This window comes from Pagrus pagrus (assembly GCF_965226575.1).
Source record: "Pagrus pagrus genome assembly, chromosome: 20".
Lineage (NCBI taxonomy): Eukaryota > Metazoa > Chordata > Actinopteri > Spariformes > Sparidae > Pagrus > Pagrus pagrus.
The window spans coordinates 9,000,182-9,019,407 of record NC_140207.1 but is presented as its reverse complement, the minus strand read 5'-3'; the positions used below and the strand labels follow the sequence as shown (position 1 = coordinate 9,019,407).

At 44.3% G+C, this 19,226-nt stretch overlaps 1 protein-coding gene across 13 annotated transcripts in view; it reads left to right on the top strand.

Moving 5' to 3' along the window:
- The window catches only part of kiaa1217 (KIAA1217 ortholog), a 117,462-nt gene that overhangs the window by 46,115 nt on the left and 52,121 nt on the right, over positions 1–19,226 (top strand). Inside the window, exon 1 of one of the 13 annotated variants that reach the window (XM_084340324.1) lies at positions 1,637–1,786. The exons of the other annotated variants lie outside the window; for them this stretch is intronic. The gene's annotated coding sequence lies outside the window, so the exon portion shown is untranslated. Of the gene's footprint in view, positions 1–1,636; positions 1,787–19,226 lie in introns of those variants that run through there. 13 annotated transcript variants of the gene reach the window in all.

Below are 19,226 nucleotides of genomic sequence, written 5' to 3'. Positions count from 1 at the left end.
TCTGCAAAGTAACTAGTTACAAAAGTTATCAAATAAATGTAGTTGAGTAAAAAGTACAATGTTGCCTCCAAAATGTAATGAAGTGGAAGTATAAAGTAGGGAAAAAATGGAAATACTCAAGTAAAGTAGCCCACAATTACATGAAGACTGCATGACAAACAGTGGATTGGAAGTTTGAAAGACGAGGGTGTTTACTAGGCACACAGGGTCTAACGAAAGATGCTGTCAAGTTGCATTATGGGAAATGTAGGATTTCGCATTTTGGATTGACACGTGAGAAAAGTATCTCGGCCTTCGCTTCTTCAATTTTGACACTTCTTTTTTAATCCGTTGCTTTTTGAGTCCCCCAACTTTCTGCAAAATAAAAAAAGGCCAACTTTTAAATTTTAGATAAAGAAGTTGAACATTGAACATTGGTCAATTTGACCCTACCAGATATACAGTATGTGTGTGTGCAGTTTTCTTTTGCATTCAGTGATCATTTCTGATATTTTGGGTAATCTAATGTTTGCTTTTAACTCCAAATTACGTGATTCAGACAATCTGACTAAACTGTTGTTGTCTGTTTTTCTGACTATTTTCTGTATCCTCGTCTTGTCGCACTTTGTTGGACTAATGCCACCATGATCTCAGTGATTCTGAGTTGTAATAGACCAGAATTATCATTTAAGCGTACCCTCTGCCTGTTTACCGCATGTTAATCCAATGCGCGCACATTCACCCAAATTCCAAGCATATCTGTTACTTCCGGAGGCTTCATCTAGGAAGCAAAACATGTGTTTCAAGTTATACCACCTGAATGCCTCCAGCTTGGTCTGATCGCTTCCACAGCTCACAAGGTGTTACCATCATGCGATGATGGACCTGTTAACAACACCAACAAAAGCTCAGTGTGCTGCTGTCAACCTGTCTCCTCCCACACGTCACCTTTCACCTCGCTACCCTTGCACCCCCACCTCACACCTCCGCCCTCTTTATTTCACCCTAAAGCCTGGAAAAAGCTGGCCCTGGCTGCGCTTGGCCAGCTTAGCGGGACAGTGAATTAGAGGCTGGGGCTTTGGGAGAAGGAGTTGAGGTATCGTGGTGAAAACTTTTGGCAGACTATGGGAAAGGCGCCTTGTTTTGGAGACAGAGCTCTGAGGCTCTCTGGGGGCTTCGATGGGCCGAGCCTCATTGCGGTTTGTAGCAACAAGCTGTTGGATTTGGAGAGAAGGTTCCAGACACACCCCCAACCCTTCCTCAACGCTGCAACCCCCCCTTTTTCCTCAAGCCTGGAAAAGTGTATCTCAGTAAAAGACATCCAAGCAGGAAGCCCCCTCCATGTGTTTTGTCTTCAGCCTCGCTCCCATCCTTTGCTTCGTCTTGTAGTCAGCTCCTTCCTCGCTCTTGATGATTTAGGGGAGACACTTGGGGTCGTGGTCAAGAGGGAACACACACATACGCAGACGTCTACATGTGACAAGCCCCCGCCAAACAATGGCTGTTGGCTGTGGGGAGAGGAGGAGGAGGAGGGGGCGGAGGGGCAGCGGCAGCTCCTTGGATGGCCTGATTGGAGCATAAACAGCAGCCCAGGAAGTGCTGAAGTAAGAGAGAGAGGCAGAGGGAGGGGAGAGGAGAGGCAGGGGAAGTGTGCAGATCTGCCGGGAGAGAGCAAAAAAGTTTGGGACTGCGACGGTGTTGGCGGCGGTGTGTTGCTTAGTTTGTGTCACTCTGGTTGTGTCCAAGACTTTGGCTTTTTTTTCTCTCTGTCAGGACATACTGTATTGCAGAGATCTAGAAAAGAAAGGTGAGTAAGGAGACACACACACACACACTCTCTCACACACACAGATGTGAACTTAAAAATGCACAGATGCTCAGTCATGTACATGAGAGCTCAAACAACATTTTCCTCTCCTCCGTGTCTTCCCCCTCTTGATTGAAACTGATGGGAAATATTCTTGCACGACCTCAGGAACGGCTCGTTGTTATTAGCGCACGCAATGTCATTTTCAAATTCCAGAGGGTTTTTGATTGGCACTCAGCGTAGTGTTCTTAATGTGTGTGCTGTTTGCTGATGGTTTCCCCTGGCTCTGAAAGCTGCTTGTTTTTGCAGAGCTGTTTTTGTGCTGCCTTGAACTGCAGCCAGCCATTCAGTGCGTGAAGCAAAAAAAAAAAAAAAAAAAAAAAAGGTGGGGGGGGTGGGGAGACATCTAATGTGTGTGTGGCTGTGTCTAATTAAGCTAATGGGGGGGATGAGCGGCGAGGGTCAGGCCATGAGAGGCTGAACTTGAAAACACAAACGGTCACTTTCACAAAAACCTCACAGGAACTATCTGTTGCATTAATCGTCACAGATTCGACCACTTTTCATCAGAGATCACAGAGGGGATGATATCTGCGGATGAAAGTGGCTGATGGGAGATCAGATTTACTGTAGATTTAGCCATGTATGGTGCTGTTTGCTCTCCGGATCAAATGGATTGTCAAAATCTTCCCCACAGGGGAGATGCTGCATTCCTCCTCTCAAAGTGAACATCAATGTGAGTTTGCGACTTCAAAGACGTCGTGATGCTCGCATGTCATACGGATTCATGGGCAGAGCTGGGGTAAATAGTGGCCTCTTTAGCGACTGCTGCTTGACTTGTTTGTCGCCACACTACAAGTAAAGTAGCATTTTAAGTACTTTACTGTCTTAACAAGCCCATTTTTCTGTCTGGAGCGCTGGATTACTCCTTTTTCCACTGTTGAGTGGATTTACATCTGGAGAAGAGTGGCCTGCCAAAGCAAAGGCAAATGGAAAACAAATGTTTTTAATAAGTTAATTTCACATACAAGTCCTTCACATACATCACAAGTGTTTGACGTGAATTTCGCTTACTGTCACACTTCGTTTAAAGGGGCACGATGTAGTTTTGGAGAAGAAATTCAAACTCAGAGGAAAATAAGGTCCACAGAACGCTGTTTGAAGCTAGAAAGGTGGCAGGGTCCGCCACATATAAACAAAGTAAAACAGTATGAATTTGTGTTGTCCTTTAAGGTCAGTTTGTTTATTAAGTTTATTCAGTCCTGAAAACAAAGAGAGTTTGTTTTTATTTAGTTTGTTCAGGCATAAAACATCTTTCTTTTCTTTCTCTTCTGATTAAAATTCCTTCCCCAAAACTACATAGTGCCCCTTTAAAATGTCTTGTTATTACCATAAGATTGTCAAAAATACAGATGAATCTAATGAAACAATCAGCAGAAGCAACATCCTATCAGGAAAAACTTCTTTTGTACGCAACATCCTGGGCAGGCCACCAATTAGCCGCTTCTTGGCTTCAGCAGTGTTGCGTTTTTAATCCTGGAATGCTAACGATTCCATTACACTACATTTTTCTAGTTAGGTGTAGTCGGTGATAGATGTGATTTGTTGTATCTCTTTCATCAATGAGTATATCAACTTCAGTTCCCCCGCTAGGAGGGAAGGTAAACAGGTCGGAGAGGAGTGCCTCAGCAGAAAAAGACAAATGAGCTCTCGCCCTCGCACCCCTTCCAGAGCCCCCGAACCTCATCCTTCATCACTCGTTCCGGCACTTTGACAGCGCTAGACTGTCTCTCACAAGTTTTTCTCTCTGTGCTATGCTGATGAAGCAAGTTGTCATATTTTTCTTTCTCACAAGACCAGAGGAAGCTGTTATTAAGTGGAAGGCAGTGCTTTTGCTGCCAGTTCGATTCAGCCAAGCTATTTGTCTAAGTGCTAGCATATGAGGCGCGGTGATTTTGGCAGTGTTTTTACAAGCAAAGGCACACAGTAGCTTCGGAGCGTATGCCTCCATTTGTCTGATATCATTACGGGACGCTAAAGTTACGTGTTGACCGCCTGATTACCTGGCTGGACCGCTCTCTTGCGTCAGGATCCAGACACAACAGATCATGTCTGGATCTGAGCGGGAGATCAAGCACTAACCTGGGCCATATGTATTAGCTGATGCAAATCTGGGACTGTGGAGTTTGATGGCTGCCACGGGACATTGAGCTCGTTGGAAACACACCTGGGCCAGTGGCATGTGGCCGAGCAGCGGGGAGGGCTAGGGAAGGGGTGTTGTGGGGGAAGAGAGGCCTGACCAGGTGTTTCTCCTGAGAGCTGTCTGCACTGTCATCCCTCATCGGGCCCCGTGCCAACTTGCGCCACGTCTCATTGAGCTTCGGGGTTTGATCAAACCTCATTACAGAGCTTTCATTTCAGCTCCTATTTGTGTTTGAGTTATGGATATGATAACGCATTCCCAGTGGAGGAAGCACCTCAAAGTGCATTAGCTTGTTGGCTTGTGTTTGCAAAAAAAAAAAAAAAAAACTACACTACAGAAAGGAAGTGCTAAAAATGCATATTTTGATTTTGGATAAAAAACATAAATTACTCAAGAAATGCTACTTTTGGACCACATTATTAATTGGTTTCATATTTTTAAAGAAAAAGGCGCATGACTTTAAAATGGATTCACAGACTTGAGCAGAAGGACAGCTGATTCGTTGTTCATGCCAATTGGCAAAAAGGGGGTGTGGCAGTGGGAGTGGCCTACAGCAAAAAGGTGGATCGTACCAGGTTTTGTATGTTACTTCAGTGTACACTTTCATGTACATGACGTAAATGCGCTACATCAGTAAGTTTAAATAACTAATTGTTGACTTTCACCTTCACACATCCAGCCCGGACCATCAGCTCTTTATACTACTTCACATGACCTCCTCCTTAGCTACCGTTATAATTACTACTTCCACTAGAGGTCGCCTCCTCACAAGTAACATAACTATGGGTTGTAATAAACTGTTTTCACAGTTGACTTACATGTTCGCTTTTCTGATGAGGACTGCTTGTTCCATTAGTCCATCAGTCCATTGATGCCCATCCTATAGTGTATCAACCGCTATCATTAAGGCAGAAATTTACCCTGGAGCTTTTGTGTGTGTGTGTGTGTGTGTGTGTGTGTGTGTGTGTGTGTGTGTGTGTGTGTGTGTGTGTGTGTGTGTGTGTGTGTGTGTGTGTGAATGCGAATGCATTAAACGCATGGATGCATGCGCATATGTATTCACAGCTACTGCCAATAAGCGCTTGTGATGTAAATGTCATCCCCATGATGATGTCTAAAAGCTCCAGGAAGTGGAAACTTTCATTTTCAATGCCAATAATTAACCTTTCAGCAGGATCACCCCTGATTTCTTCAATCCCAGCCCGGTTAATCACAAGCTACTTCTTGTGATTTAGGTTTATATAAACCCTGACTTCCATCACAGGGTCACCTCACAGCTTTTTGGGACAGTAACGTGTCCACTGCTGGTATCAGCTCTACAGTTTTCCTCAATAAGCTGTAAGATTTTGCCTGAGGCAAATTATATCCTCAGATAGCTGCTAATAAGTGATCTCGTCCTCTAGGAAGATTTTCTATCGTTCCAGCAGCTTAGACCAGAAGCTGTTGCTTATGGCCAAAACAACTTGAGTCTGATAGAGGTGAGGATGATTGAAGGTATAATCAGACAGAATCTCTATCGCGTTAATTGACTTCTATTCGTCGTAAACTGACCTCATTTTGAGCCAAATGATTTTCTGTAGAGCAGTTGAAGGCAGTCTTTGAAAATCTTTTATTTCTGCAATGAAGGTAAGAGAGTACAGTACGTAACACCGTATCTTGCCACCCTTAAAAGAAGCAGAAGATAAGCCATATCTATTGACTTTTTGCGTTCCTCTTGGATGCAAGTGAAATGACTGTCTATCCGCGGCTAATGTCATCATTTTAATGACTTGTACAGAAAAGGTGACAGAACAGCAGAAAACAGCAGAGATGTGTAGTTCAGCTAATGATTAGTATCAGTCTTCCTCAACCCCTTTTTATTTGATATCCACACATTAGTCTGAATGGAAGAAATCCAGAGCAGAAAATAACACATTTTTCTTCAGAGAAACATCTGGGGATGCAAAAAAAATGTCCGTCCTGCAGAGTTCTTGAAAAACGGGGGCTCATGACGATGCTGTTTCCTTTTATTGTTGTGCCGTTGGGCAATGGTAGAGGCTTATGTTAGACCTCAGCATTTGCTGGAGTCGTTGCTGTAGGCTTTGCCGTGACAAGGATTATCCACAGAGGAAAATCATGCTTCCTGTCATGATGTCGGAATCTGCCAAGACATAAAATTGGATTTTTTTTTTGCAGAGAGCATGTTGGAAAAGTCACTTTAGGTTAACCTACACCCACCCACAGTGCACGGACAACTCTAAAACATCTGGTGATTGGTCGTAAAAGTGTGTTTTTCTCAGGAAGTAAGTCTTCATTCTTGTAAAAAATGACCTACTTGGATGACACAAAAGTTGAGAATGATCTTTTTCCTCGCTCTTTACTTCCTCCTGACGTTCATGGACTCCACCTTTTCAGTGACGTCCTTTGTTTGACCATCTCCTCTTTCTCTCGCAATAGTGGGAAGGGGGGTAAGACAAATGTACTCCACCCACAGACTCAGACGGAGGCAGGAGAGGCTCATGCAGAAAGCTGCTCTGACACTCTTCAGTCGCTATTCGCCCCCCAGAGTAAACATCCCCCTGCCTCTCCTATCTGTCTACTCCTTTAAAGCTTGACGTGGTGCCTCCCACAACACACAGTAACATACTGTTTGTGTCCTGTGACAGACATGAACAGGAGTTATATGTTTTGTCCAACTGTCTCGTCCAATTTGTCTCTCTAAATCTAGCGTCAGGCCCGTAAAGATGCATTTGCTTGCGTCATTCTCACTCTTTCAAAGTGTATAAAGCACTTTCTGTCCCCATAAAGCGTTGTTAATTAAGAAAAGTCCGAATTGAAGTATTAAAGCTGCCTAATCCCAATAAATATGGATGAGACTTCTGTCCTGAGCCCTATTTAACAACCTGCTGTGTCGTGCCCTTTTTTCTTAGATGTTAGCTTTTTTAACGTTCTCTATCGACCGAATTGACCGCTCGCTAATGAGTCATTATCGTGGCATGATTTCATAATTACCCCTCCGCCTGACAAACTCAATACACTCTCATTTATCCACGGTTGAGATTAATAAACTCCTCTTTCTGAGAATATTCTCCAAAGCCTGTGACGCACAGGATGTTTGCGTTAAGCCGGTCTATTCTCGGAACAGCAGCCACCTGAGCTCTGGAGTTAGAAGTTTTTGAGGAAACCTGTCGTCTCCTTGTGCACGGTCTGTTTTGGTCTGTTTAAAGAACTCCTTCCTGCTCTGGCTGATAATAGACTGGACCATGTAAATACTGGAAAGAGGCCCAGCAGAGCAATTTAATGACCATCAAATAAAACCATTTTCGAAATGTAATGATACACAGAGAAAGTTGCTGTTTTTTTGCAGCATGTATGGAAACTTGAAGGCACAGAATCAAGTCTGTTTACTCTGAGGACTTTATTTAAGTAGTAGCAGGATTATATGACTGTGACACCTCTTAAATTCAAATCCGCACTGCAGTTGATAGCAGATTTGGTCACACGTAATAGCTACAGCTTCTGGTGGCAGTGAAGTTTTAGGGCTGCGACACAAGTTTCGAAGCTATTTTTAACCACACTGGCCGCCCTAAGGATGGCAATGTTGGTCGATCACTTTGATTGAGACTGAAATATATCAACCTTTTAATGGATTGTCATGTGACTGACTTTGACGATACAAGTTTTGTCAGATATCTTGACCACTGTTGGCTGGACTGGCAGGAATTTCACAAGCAGGATGATGGTTTTTGTGAACTTTATTGACCTTTCATCAAGCACCATCATCGGGCCAAAATCTCCATCGGTCCAATACTTTGGGCTTTCTATCCAGCAGTTTGTTTATTAGCCCCACAAAGCTGCTAGCATGGCAGCAGACTCCTAGTTTTATTAAAGGATAAGGCAGGTAATGTTCTGCATTTTTCTCATCAAATCCCATGAAAAGAGCGAAGCCAACAACAATCTCTCAGTATATGACAAGTAACCAAGCCCTCTCATTCCAACTGATGACATAAATCTTTAACAAACTGTCCATTAATATATACTTAAAGGGCTCCTGTAGTTTTTTAGCAAACATTTCTTGATCAGGAGTTAATACTGTACTTGCTGGGGACTATTTTCAGTCACACATTTGGTGTGCTTGCTATATTTATAGCACCTGTATGATGCACGTTGAACATTAACTGTATAAAACATGGATGGGGCTTCTACGTCTGAATGCAAAAGTGCCCTAAACCTGCATTTTTTCCAATGGCTAGCAGGGGTCGACTCCACTGGTTTCATAAAGAGGTGTGATTGTATGTAAGCTTATGAGAAAATGACCCTACTTCTCACTCGATTTATTACTTCAGTAGACGGTTTCCTAATGAGTTCATGGCGTCAATCGCTAGTTTCAAGTCTTCTTCAATACAGAACGACGTTCATTTGTTGATTAAGGTCCCTCCTTCCGAGCTCTACCGTCTCGTCCAAGTATGGTCACTTCTGGCTCCAAAAAATGGGTGACATCACTATGGTGTGTTGGATCAACACAAAATAAATGATTGTGCCCATGTTCATCATAATGAGGATCAACCTCATGATCAAGGGTGATGGTGTGTGGGATTTTTTTTTGTGTTTTTTTTAGCTTTCTTACGTCTCGATCTTCTGGTCTAGACTGCACTCATGTGCCAGTGAGCTATTCCTCCCCAGAGTCCTCTTAAGAGTAATAAAAACCTCCTTGTAAAACCTGACATTTTCAATGTTAAGAGTAAGTCTTCTACTTTTCTGCTTCACCTCAGCCTCCTGAATATGGTTCAATGCTGCTGCCATTGTTAATAAAAGTTAAATATGTCCCACGTGTGAAAATATTTTAGCCATAGTTAAGCGGTCTGTATGTCTGAAAATCGTAATAGGCCTTCGGTATTTTCCATTTCAGCCTGCCCAGTGGTGACGAGGTCCTCGTCTGAGTTTTTGGCTGAAAAGCTCCTTCACGAGACATGTTGAGAAACATTATATTTTAGAGCTCATCTTTACAGATAATATCTATATTATGGTGCAGTCTTAAGGTTTACCAGTCTATCATTACATTTCCCATAAATGGAGCAAAACTATTGCTGGTAATTGGTTTGCTTCAAGTTTCCATCCCCGAGATCCCACTCTGCTTCTACCTTAAAATTCAAGGCCACAGGACATTCCACCAACTTCTGAACATTTCCATTAGTTGTTATAATGGCAGGAAGACGGGAAACGGCCCCTTAACACACACATTCGCTCACACACCAACACACAGTTCCGTCCCCTTGTAGCGTTTATCACCTTTTCTTAGCGCTTTTGTTTCGAAGTTTCCTTCCCGTCAGGTTTTCCTTTTCACTAGAGTGTGTATCCTCCCCGGCAGCAGCACAACAATGCCCTGCTTCATTTCAACTCTCCAAGATCTGAGACCGCTGGAGCCAATGGGCTGCCAGGCACATGCTAAAGCCATTAGGTGGTGGATGACGGTGGTTAGCCACAGAGGCATCACAAAATAACCATCTCACTGCGTACATAATGAAGCCGAGGGAAGGAATGGGGGTACTGTATCAACTATCCGCATGTGTGTGCACGTGCGACTGTGTTGAAATGTGGCGCGCTGCCTGTCCAATCATACGACAAGCCTCTGAAAAGGAGGAATGTGCCTTACAAGCCTTATTCACATATTAAGATATCAATTCATATTACTGCCTTTTAAAGCTTCCTGTGAATGGAGCCAAATGCTGCTCAGTCGGACATATCCCAGCGTTTTATTATTAGACTCAGACACATCCCATTTGGTCTCTCAGTCAAGCTCAGACAGTTTGATGGAGGACTCTCTGTGGAGCCAGAGAATGACTTAATTACAGTCACTATCTCAATCTGAATTTACTGGGAGAGCATCCATAATGCATGTCTTACTTGGTATCAGCGTGCCCCAATTAGAGTCGACCAATAACCGTGACAGAACTGCAAAGTTTCTTTGCAGGTTTGCAGCGAGGCCTCGTGTTTTCATCTATAATTTATGTATTGTGTTCTTCTAATACTTGTACAGACCCCATGAACGAATAGCGTAAGGGATTACAATTTCCAATTTCCAGTTCAGTTATTAGATTACAGTTACTGTACTAAGTAACACACCACGTTACCTTGTTGCCAGAACGTTGCTGGTTTATTGTCATAGGTAGGCTGATGACGTGCATACGCTGCAGGTCAGGGCAGGTCAGCAAAAAAGCTGAATGACGGATGGAGGATGACGGAGAGAGGTACACTTTCAACAGCTGGAAGTATTTCAATCACAAAAAATACAACATGTAGGTTAAACTGCTGAAGCATCGGATACGGCAGCACAGTAATGAGAAACTTGTCGAGAAAACAGTAGCGTAACTAATTTCTTTTGATATCAAGTTATAAGTAAAGTAAAAGTACTTTTAATGGAGTAATAAGAAAAAAGTAACTTCTTATACTTCCTGAGTAACTTGCCCAACACTGCTACCTACACTGGAACATACACATCCAGAAGACACCGAAAAAACAAGCTAAGAGATGCTCTGGTGATAACTCTCTGTGAATTCGTCCCAAAAAGCGACTCACATCCTCCACTGGTAAAATAAAACATTCAACTTCAAAGGTTCAATTTGTGAGAAAGTTGAATGTTGAGTCACGCTCTCGGTCCCCAGGTCGTCATCTACCGCGGCTCTGGCTCGGTAGATCCAGCCGGCCACCAACCCAAACATCAGTATGTGACGGGTTGAATCCACAATCTTATAAGTTGGACCTTTAAGGCAAAGGTGGGTCTTCAAACTGCTTATTGTGATAACAGGCCACTGGGTAAACATGGGACATGAATAAGGCCACCCACCCCTTCTATATAGGAGCCCACCCAGATTGAAAGAGGCATTTTTGCTCTCTTTGTGATAGCTTTGTGTCCCCTTGTAGTTGTTTTGTATCTTTTTGTGGTACTTTTGTTTCTCCTTGTAGCCTTTTTTTGTCCCCTTGTGTTAGTTATATGCCTCTTTGTACTACTTTTATGTCTCTTTGTGGAGCCCTTGACATCCCTGACGTCTTGGCCTGTGTTTAATTGTTGCGTTCAGTAATCTGTCTGGGCCTGGTGCCCCTACGTCAAAGTGCCCTCTTGGATGCCCTTATTGCAGATAAAACATGGTTAAGTGCCCTCGAGGGTGCCCCTCCAGTTTACTATAAATGCATCACATTTTGTGTGCGTTTGCCCCACAACATAGAGCTGGTGCCCTTTATTTATTTTTTTTGCCCTCGCCGTTCAAATATCACGAGTCCACCACTGCTCCATTTGACCGGCACGTGCTTTTAAATGACTCAGGCACCGTAGACCCAAAGAACGATTGATTTTTGCTTTATTCTGCTGCACTGCTTCTCATTTTGTTGTCGAGTTTGTTGTAAACTCTAAACCAAAAATCCACATGTGAGGGGAAAAATCTCTCCTCAGTACTCAGATTCTCTTTGGACTGTGAACCAGTACAGTTTCAAAGGAGCAGCTGCGCACTTCACACTTGATGACAGCACTTAGCTCGAGTGTCACATCTCTGATTTCCATTTGTCTCGACGATAGGAAGATTTTGTTAAGTTGCTCGGTTTTAAGGGTCTGCTGCTGCACTGCAGTTGTTCATCTATGGGTTTGCAGCATGTACAGTATCATTTCCATGGGGGTTATGTGTAACACAGTATGTCCCCAGTAAGCTGGATCCTGCGCTGCTTTGATCAGGGTAGAGTCCCCTCACTAATCCGCTTGAGCTCTGGATGTTTGCCCAGGACACGTATGTACACACACACACACACACACACACACACTCTCACAAATTGTGATTAAAAAACAGATGCAAAGGTCTTGCCAAAAAAAGATGAAATGGTCTGAATACATCAAAATGGGAACAAACTGACATAACACTCAAATGTAGGACTGCACATGTGCGTGTGTTTGCTGTGCCACTTTGTTGAGTTGTATCCGTGGTGAAGGCGATCCTATTACGCCCCGTCTTGTAGCTGTATGTATCCACAGAAGGGCCTTTTTATCCGGAGCAGCTCTAACTACAACCTAATGATGTCATGCCCACCTGGGTTTTCATGTCTGTACTCACACCTTGTGGGGAAAGAAAAGCGGGCGTGATCTCTGATCCATATTTTAATTACAGCTGCAGGACACAGACAGGATTAGGAAATGTAAATGCTTTCCTTCTGTCATTTCTCCTCGTCTTTTTAGGAGCCATTTAAAAGCCCTTAATAGCTCCGGGCTTAACTGCAAATCTCTGTGCCCTGTATTCGAGCGCTAATAAACAGGTGGGAAGGGATTTTTTATCTGGACGCAGCTGATGAGCGGAAAGCGCATAATGAAAAGATGGAGATGGAGGATGGGAGAGGAGATACAGGAGGCGGAAATAGAGAAAGGCGCTGGAAGAAAGACGGGGTGCTACTTGAGCGCTTGTCGCGGCCCTCCCTGCATTACATCACTGAGATGCTTCAGCACTGATGACATCGTCGGGCTGGGAGGAGGACCGGCCCTTGGGATGATGTCATTAATAACCAATCAGAGAACTCGGGAGGCCGGTTGAGTCTGGCCAGCTCCTGAGGCTGAAATAGTAGGATCTCTGAAAATGTCTTTTCCTCCCCTCAAAATCATGGAGCCGTTGTGTCTTGTGTGCTTTTTCCCGAGGTTATTTTTAGACCCGTGTTAAAACAAATATATTTCAGACCTGTTCCCGCTTTCTGCCACAGAGCAAAGGGTAAGCGGAGCTGACTCTCCCAAAGAGGAGAGAGCTTTATAAATCTAGCCCTAAGGGAATTAGCATTTAACTAACCTAATAGCACTTGAAGGAATGGCTTTGTGCCTGTCCACATGAATAGTTTCTACTTTGCAGTGTTTGGTATGGACCGCGCAGTCCTAAGCACCCATAACAAGCCAGAGAGGTCATGCCAGTGGGACATTTTAAATTCGCTTCGACTGTTGTCTTTGAGGAGCCGTGACAGTGGCCTTTTTCATCGCTGTTGAAAATTGTGACCTCAATGCAGAGCAAACTGTGACAGACTGTTCTGTATAACCTGTCAAATTTCATACAGAACAAATAGGGGGCAGCATGTCACTAGAGTAGCCACTAACTGCTGCTAACTGTAGCTGCCATTAGTTAGTTAGCTCAGTTAGCAGTGCAGCTAACGGTTCAGACTGAGAGCTTAGGAACCGGGGGAGTGTTGGCGTTTACACCACTAGTACAGGAGCTTTGGACCAGGACAGGACAGGGCTAGCTGGTTAGCAGACATCATAATGTCAAAACTGCTATTTAATAACATGCTTTACATATTTTTTCAGTTGATCTTTGAACGTTTGAACAATTCGAAGATTCAAACAGACTGAAGGAAAGGAAAAAAGCAGGGAGTTGAGCAATTTTGTGTGGTGTCTAATCAGGTCTTACATATGAAATTCTTCTCAACTGTTGCAGAAAATTACAGTACAGAGGCAACATGATTGCAGGTAACTGTTTCATGTGAGAAAAATCAATCAGTGGCACCGCTGTGCAGTTAGCGTTGTTCCCACTTAGAAAATCTGCCAACCAAACACCCCGTGACCCGATCCCTGCCTGGCTGTGCATTATGGCCCCACTGTGGTGAAACTATTAAACTTTGCAGGCGCTCCGTTTTTTTTTCTCCTTCGCTCTCATGGGAAAGCTGCAACATTTCCATCGCTGCAACCACACTGTAAAAAAGCTTGTGTTGATCACCTGCATTCTTGTGATACCGCCGAGAAATCTCCTCTTACCGATCTTGCAAATATTTACATAACCGTACAAAGCACTTTTAGTGTTTTTTAAGTGAACTACAGATCATTAACAGTCCCATTTTTTACACAAAGCACTGAGGGGAAAGAAAGCACTTAGCCCGCACTGTTACAGTTTATACACACTTAATGCATTAAGGCATTTATTCCCTCCCTCTGAATAGGTCTGGCCAAGCTGGTCCACATTCACAAACCTTCCAGCACCTTCTGCTCCACAGAGCCTTAAGCTTGGATACAGTCCACCCACTGACCCACACACAAACACATCCATACGGGGACACACAGCCGTAGACACACGGACAGCACACAGCAGGTTTCGCAGATAAAGACTGGGACAGAGGCACTAGTGTTCCCAGGATTCTCAGAGTGGCTCCCCCTCCACGGGGCCCATTTCACATCCCTCCGCCACCTGCATCACTTATCAGCTCCAGCAGCACCCGCCTCTCCAAAGCGGGCTGGAGCCACTCAGCTTCATCAGCTCTCTAAAATGCAGAGAACAGAGCTACTCGGAGAATATAGTGCAATCTGAGTAGCTTAGAGGTGTTTGAGCGGTACTTTTTTAAAATAACACACCTATATTGTCCGGCCTTATGTCAAACAATGAATTTGTGACAAATGCAGATTTGGTGTTATTTAATTTAGCAACATGTTTCATTTTTCATTGCCTTCCCGAGCTGTTGGGTCGTAATAAGCTTTAAGTTTACGCCGGTTGCGCTGTGCTAGCATGCAGAGGAAAAGGGGAGGGAGAGGAAGAGATACGCAGTGCAGAGGGGAAAGTGAGGAACACATGATTGACTGGCTGGCAAGTCCGGGCCCTAAGCTGCTTATCACTATGAGGAGAGTCAATTGCAGCGCAATCACTTTTTAATAAACTTGTGAGGGAGCAGGCGTATTGAAAGACATTTAAATGGGAGACATGTGCAGGCTGAACGCATAGTTAACTCACTGCGGCGAAGGGGACGGAAGTTGCTTTAATTTGCTTTGGACTTTGCTGTGATATCTCCAGTTCGCCTTCATGTACATCTGTCTTAAAAAATTGTTTTCCTCTATCTAATTATCACCTGATGATGAGAGCAGGTGCTTCCCCTGTGGAGCAGAGTAAGACTTTTATTTACTGTACCTATGTGCCGGTGTGTTGTTTTGAATGCAGGTTGATATCACGAGAGCATTTCTGCTGTGTGCACTTGTTTGTATTTGTTGACACAGAAAACTTGCCAAAGCCAGATACAAGATATCTTATCAACAAGTACACAGTTGGAGAGATGCCTGAGAATTCAACTTTCTCTCACTTCACGCCTGTTGCAATACTAAGGCAACATTCTGCAGGCTGCAGCAAAAACTTATGCTGATGTCCATCCACAGCGAAAGTATCATTACATGGCCAGAGTTCGGCAGAGAGGTGATGGAGTCCGGGGCAGCTCTGGGCTTAAAGGATCAGTTCTCCCCGAGAGGAAGGGAGAAGTTTATTAGGTCCACCTTGCCATAACTACTGACAGCAGCACTGCATGAAGATAATGGTGTTTAAGTGATGTCATTTGCTGAACTTACCAGCCTGTTCCACTTGTACTAATACTTGTCTTCACCCACTAAGTCATTTTAACCACATTACTGATGACTATTTATGAAAAATCTCATTGTGTTAACGGTGCAATAAGTACGAATTTTAGCTTAAAACATTCAAAAGTGAACTAAAAGTATCTACAGTGTGAAGACAACATCTTGTAAGACAACTATGTATTGTTTTGCAAAGATATCTGCTGAAGCAAGCATGCCTAGCAGCTAGCCTTGGCCCATTCTGTCTCATAATCCTACTTTGTACCTCAAGAGGCGATAGTCCTGTAGTATAAACCCCAGCCCTAATACTCAGATACCAAATCGGCACTGGTATGAAATATTTTTAAATGATACACTGCCTCAGTTACGCTTGTTAGGCTGTTAAACAGATGAGTCAGTCACACTGGGGATTTGCTGTGATTAAATTAACCGCAGTGAAATATTTTCTAGCCCGGTGCCCTCTTATGTTTTATCCTGGGAGAGAGACTTTAGATTCTGCTCCTCGCAGCGACTCGTACTCCAAAGAAAAAGTTTCTCCTCCACAGGGGTGGAGAAGAGGTAGCAAACTCCTCCTCTGTGGCTCCTGGGTGGACGTCCTCCTCCTCCCAGCTGCAGCTGTTCTCAGCATCTCTCCATCCCTTCCCCTCAGGACGCCGCCGGCCTCACTGTTGGCCCAGAGACCGGTTGTCACGGGAGACCGGCAGACATCTGAGCCGGTGGCTAGGTTGACTTACACCTACTCTGGCCACGAGTTAATGAAGTGTACACACTGCTGGGGCTTACTGGCAAACACATGTGCACTTGTGTGCACACACACACACACACATAATTGCACACAGAGACACACTAACAAACACAGCGCTTCATTAAGCAGCACTTAGTGTCTCAGTTAATAAATGACGAAGGAAATATTCCGGAGCTTATTTCCTTGTGCAAGATTGAGGAGGCACACGGACACACATCCTCTTTATTTTCTCTTTCACACACTCACATCCAGAGGCACACACACACACACACACACACACACACACACACACACACTCTAATTTGTGTCTGATCATTGCACAACATGCCTGGTGCATGTTCGACAGCACCCCCTGGTGCGATGAAAATGCAGTGCATCTCAAGAGCAGCAACAAAGTGTTAGGTATAGACAAGGTTGTTTTGCTTTGGATTGATCCGTTGCTATTGAGTGTCAGAGAGGGGCGGCAGACAGACACGGTGTTTGTGCTGATGAGCGGAGCCGGCCAATAAACAGAGCTGTTTGTTTGAGTTGTCCTCTGGCTGTCTTGGAGGGAAGTAGCAGCGCTCGGCCTGCTCTGCCAGCAACCGTCTCTCACCTCCCCTGCGCTTGTTTGCTTTGTTTGTCGTTCAACGGCAGGAGAAAGAGGACGGGGAAGGAGGGATGAGACCAGGAGCAGAATGATACATTTGCAGACGTGTTTAGAGCGACTCTAACAAGGATTTAAGTATCATTTTCATCACGAGGAGAGAGAGAGGCTCCGTTTGTTCCCGAAGACCGGGTTAAACTTTATCGAAGTTGTAGTCCATTCAGTAGGAAGGCTATTAACATTTCACTTGAGTTAAAGATCTACAAGTCTCACCCTCTCAGGATAAGCAATTCGACTTGGAGGTAAAGCAGCAGTAAAATCAATTTGCCATGCCTCATTGAGTACCTCTACAATACAGAGCCTCACTTGGACATTCTGGGAGTCTCCTGTGTGATAGAAATGTGTTTAACCTCTATTTTTAAGTCAAGTTGTCACATTCGCTTCTGTTTTGATATCACGTCCGCTCGGCCCCACCGCGGCTACTATTCCCAGCGCTGACACCCACGCTCACACACCAGACCACATGTCTGTAACTCATATCTTTTGGCCGACTGCCTGTCAGGTTGGCAGCCCTGTCTGTTTATAAGGCTCCACCAGAGCGGAAAAGTCTGGACAGGCCCGTGTATTGAACTACGGTACGTACGCACACATTCTTACTGTATATATACACGCGTACACACACGCAGCTTAATTGGAAGTTGCAGCGTGATCAGGGTGTGTACCACAGAGGTCGGGGTGTCTGCGAGTCTGAGCTGAGACAGATGTTGCTGTGGTCCAACAGGGTGGTGACCGGTGTTCATTAACAATGGCACGGCAGCTGGGAGATGCCTCATTAGGTGAAAGATAGAGGGGAGGATGTATGGGAGACAAGAAGGAGATGACGACCACGAAGAGACAATGAAGAGGAAGAGGAAGAAGAGATGAAAAAAAGAAAAAGATGACGACAAAGAAGAAGAAAATGGCGGCAAAGAAGAAGACGATAACAATGAAGAAGACGAAAAAGATGACAACGAAGAAGAAGAAGGTGAAAATGAGCCAGAAGAACAAGAACACGATGACGACGAAGAAGTAGAAGAAGAGGAAAAAGATGGTGGCAAACAACAAGAAGAAATAGACGGCGACGAATAAGACAAAGATCACAACGAAGAGGAGAGGAAGAAGAAGACGAAAACAACAAAGAAGGTGAGGAGGAAGAAGAAAAATAAATTGACGAAGAGAAAGAAGATGATAAAAAGGAGGAGGGACGAATAAGAGGATAACACTGTATAGAAGAAGATTGAAATGATGAAGAGATGAAGAGGAAGAAGAAGAAGGCAACACCAAAGAAGAAGAAGAAATGCAAAACTATGAGACGAATAGGAAAACCAGTCGTGTGCCGAGGAGTTAGAAAGATCAGCAGAGGAATCTGATATCTGGACTCTGAGAAAGAAATTCTTGTGAGACAGTAATGAGATTTCATTTGTCAGCTCCATATGTATTATTCATTCATGTATGGTATTTTATTCCTGCGGGAGTGGACAGTTGTATGTTTTAATGGGGAGGACAACCAGAGAGGAGGCAGTTGAGAAACAATGGTATCTGCTGACTGTACTGTAGTTCAGAGTGTGACAGTACCAGCGTCCCGAACGCACACCACGGCTGAGGGTGAACGCTCTCACAGTGCGAGCATCAACGGGACACATGAACTCACAGAGAGAAGAAACAGAGTACACCATGAAAATATGAGAGTTTTTGAATTATCTGAAAACTCGAATTTATCGTGCCAAGACAGCGGAAAGTAAAACAAAAACTCGATCATAACAGCCTGTTGTTCTCCAGGAATTGTGACTTTCTGACCTGGAACTCACATAATCAACGTCCTGAATCAAAACAAAGCAGCACTGATCCGCAGCCTATTAGAAGGAAGGACTCGGGGGTGAAGGTCGCCTCATTCACAATGATCTCTCTGATTGGTGGGATTTCATATGTGGACAATTTTCTTTGGCAGCGAGCGAGCCTCAGGCTAAACTAGAAATGAAATCCCTCGTATTTATGAAAGGCTTCTGTTTCGCCTTCTTCTTTGTCAGGAATCGTTTTCACGCAGGCTGTGTTTTTGCCATTGTGTGCAAAATTCAAAAGCGTTGACATGCCTGATAAAAGTTTTTATGACTCGAACATGCAAAGAGCGAAACAGATACCCAGATCGGAAGTCAGATACTTCCTGCATGTGAGTGTCAGAGCATGAATGACTGTGTTTGTGTACTGTGTGTGTGTGTGTGTGTGTATGGTGTGAAAAATGTGGCCGGGCTGCATTGCGGGGGCTTTTTTTCAGACTCTGGTGTCAGTTACCTGCACAGAAAGAGCTTATCTGTCAGATCAGCAATCAGCGACAAGTCGGTGTAGAAGTCAGCTTCTTTTTACTGTGAGCTTTGAGCAGGTCACCTCCACAGGCTCACACATTAGCCTTCTACTGCAGCCTGGCAGGGTCAGTGTGCAGCGCCGGCTGTGGGCGGAAGAAAGTAACGTGATAAGTGAAGGGCATGGATCAGGTGGTCTCTGGCTGACGCAGGAAGGATGATGGGGAAAACAAATCTTCTTCAGGCACAAGAT